The sequence below is a fragment of the Oncorhynchus keta genome, chromosome 35 (genome assembly GCF_023373465.1).
Source record: "Oncorhynchus keta strain PuntledgeMale-10-30-2019 chromosome 35, Oket_V2, whole genome shotgun sequence".
Taxonomy (NCBI): domain Eukaryota; kingdom Metazoa; phylum Chordata; class Actinopteri; order Salmoniformes; family Salmonidae; genus Oncorhynchus; species Oncorhynchus keta.
The window spans coordinates 65,337,602-65,340,611 of record NC_068455.1 but is presented as its reverse complement, the minus strand read 5'-3'; the positions used below and the strand labels follow the sequence as shown (position 1 = coordinate 65,340,611).

At 41.6% G+C, this 3,010-nt stretch overlaps 1 long non-coding RNA gene across 1 annotated transcript; it reads right to left on the bottom strand.

The window, feature by feature from the left end:
* Positions 1 to 263: 263 nt before the first annotated feature.
* On the bottom strand, positions 264 to 2,799 carry LOC127915587 (uncharacterized). Its single transcript, XR_008091383.1, has 4 exons — positions 2,372 to 2,799; positions 1,490 to 1,571; positions 650 to 723; positions 264 to 521 (listed from the first exon to the last, which is right to left on the bottom strand). It is a non-coding gene; the product is annotated as an uncharacterized LOC127915587 (long non-coding RNA).
* Between the last annotated feature and the right edge of the window lie 211 nt (positions 2,800 to 3,010).

Below are 3,010 nucleotides of genomic sequence, written 5' to 3'. Positions count from 1 at the left end.
TCCACGTTTAGACCATTGTGTCCTCCCTCCTGCTCTCCACGTTTAGACCATTGTATCCTCCCTCCTGCTCTCCACGTTTAGACCATTGTGTCCTCCCTCCTGCTCTCCACGTTTAGACCATTGTATCCTCCCTCCTGCCCTCCACGTTTAGACCATTGTGTCCTCCCTCCTGCTCTCCACGTTTAGACCATTGTATCCTCCCTCCTGCCCTCCACGTTTAGACCATTGTATCCTCCCTCCTGCCCTCCATGTTTAGACCATTGTATCCTCCCTCCTGCTCTCCACGTTTAGACCATTATGTCCTCCCTCCTGCTCTCCACGTTTAGACCATTGTATCCTCCCTCCTGCTCTCCACGTTTAGACCATTGTGTCCTCCCTCCTGCTCTCCACGTTTAGACCATTGTATCCTCCCTCCTGCTCTTCACGTTTAGACCATTGTGTCCAAAAGTTTTCTACTTGGATTATGGATAGAACAGAAAATGGGCTTTTGACATTTTCTGGAGTGTTGATTGTGTGTTCATCTGCAATGGAGATACAGTGTAATTTGATCCCATCATTTGTATGTCTGCTGGTGGTATATTGAGTTTGACAATCAATGAATTACTGTTGACAAGACTTCCGCTATAGGGAAATATCATGATATTTTTACCAGGCCTATGGTGTACGCGCCCACCTCTTCTATCATCATGGGCATTCCTCGGCTGCTTTCCTCTTGAATCTCCACTGTGAGTCACACACGCACACACACACACACACACAAAAAGTATTAATAATTACAGTGACAGACAGTAAAATGTTCATAATTACATCTTATTCACTGCGTTGTCAAGATAATCTCTGCCATTCTCTTTTCTGTCATTTTGTGAGAGCGGGGGGGGGGGTCGTCATTGCTTTCCGCAGTGGTTATGAGTTCAATGCTGATATGATATAATTATGCTGAGTACCACCGAATGCTATGAAGTTACAAAAGGACTGGAAACTCCAGTCCCTAGAGAGCCCATGGGTAGGGCTATTTGTCAAACGTCTGCTCGTGTAATAACTTAATTACATAATTTAGACATTTTGGATAAAAGTAACTTTCATAAAGTCTAATTTATGCCTTGTCATTTGAATAGCTTTTTGGCAACGGAATCAAAAAGAGTATAAAAAGCTAATTTAGTCATTTGAACTTGGAAGAAAATAAGCTGAATGATGTCAGTCTCAGGGTGAGGTTTGCTGGGTCATGACATGTTCAGCGGGACATGAGCTTATCAGATAGAAATACATTATGGGGAACAGGCAGGCTTCCAGATCATGAAGAGTAAAGGAGGCATGTCAGCTCTATACATAATATTTCTATCTGCAACTATCAGAACATTAATAAGGCCTGAACACATACCCTGGTGGTGTGACAGTATTTAGAGCTAAGGTTTGCTTATGTTAGCCTGGTCCCAGATCTGTTTGTGCTATCATGCCAACTCCATTACTAAGCCTTTAGTCACCTCCATACCTTATTCCACAGGAAAGTCTGGTAGCCCAGGGAATAAATGCTTGCAAATTAGTGTGACAGTCCTGATGTCTGGAGGACATATCTGCAAAGAAAAGTTATAAAATCAAAAAGGCAACAGGTTCGTGAACTATTATTATCATTCTTTTTTTGTTTATCTCAGGCTGATATCTGCTCGTCAGCCACCTCACCTGTCAAAGCTGGCAGGGGGACCCTGCTCTATTGAAACGTTAATTTACTTCCCATGTTGTCCATTTATAAGGATTGTATGTAATAAAGGAGACATGTTATTAAGGAAAGGGAGTAATAATGAGAAAGTTCAAAGAAAACCCTTTGAAATGCACCCTCACTTTAGATCAGAGATGGGAGGCAGCAGGTTGACAGTGACCAATAACATAAATATGGTCTGGAGATCAGTCTGCTTCAGGCAGAGATTCATTAACTGTTAGAGGGACACTTGCTTTTAATGTCGGACGTTTTGTTTTTGCAGAGGATAGCCACCAATAATTGTTCCAGTTGGAGTGAAGTGGGAATAATATATATTTTTTAAAGGCTCATCAATTATTGAACATAGCTAGCTAACGTGATACACATTTTCACTTATAAAGTAATTTAACATACAGTAGCTAGCTAATGTAATTACACCTCTTTTCGTTAAAAGTTTGGCATTATAACGCCTCTGAAGGAGTGCATAATTTCCTTTCCAAAACGGTATATTTATACACCAGCGGTACTTAGCAACCCACCTTGGTCTAACTAACGTTAGCTAGCTACTGGTAGCTGCAGACCAAATATATGAGCTGACTAGCATGCAAGTTAAGCATTGTACTGTACTGTACTTGTGCATGTAACAATAGAACTTGAACTAGTTGACAACCACGTTACCTTTCGCAAAGTAATAATACTGTTGGCAAATCCACGTTTGTAATGATTTATCCGTTTATTCTTACATACTCTAAAACCACTAGATATACAATGATTTGAACAAACTGGCTTGCCAACAGTTTCTTCTCGGTGTTGTTGCCCCCACTATCGGGCTTTGTAGAGGCACGCTTGTAAAGACACGTTTCCATGCAAACGGCGCTTGCAACCATTTTCAACTCCCTTTCTCGGTTGCACTCGGGGCCCACGAGAAGGCAAGCCGTGTCCACAATAATGTGAGCGTTTATGTCCTAATTCGCTCATAAAGCACACAGACTGATTGCCAATTACGAAAATTAGGCCACCCCGATTTTGATGCAGGGGGAAGAAAAGTTCCTGAAAAGAAAAGAAAAGCTGGAAGCAGGTTGACACATTTGTCATGTGCATACACATTTTACACTCCCACATTGATGCATTCATTATCTTGGCCAGGTCGCAATTGTAAATGAGAACTTGTTCTCAACTTGCCTACCTGGTTAAATAATGGTTAAATGAATAAATTAAATGAAGTTCCCTAGCTGTAAGTTATAAATTCCATATAAACAACGCAACAAGAAAAAGTAGTCAGAAACGCAGCGCGAGCCGCACAGCTGGGCCGTTGAG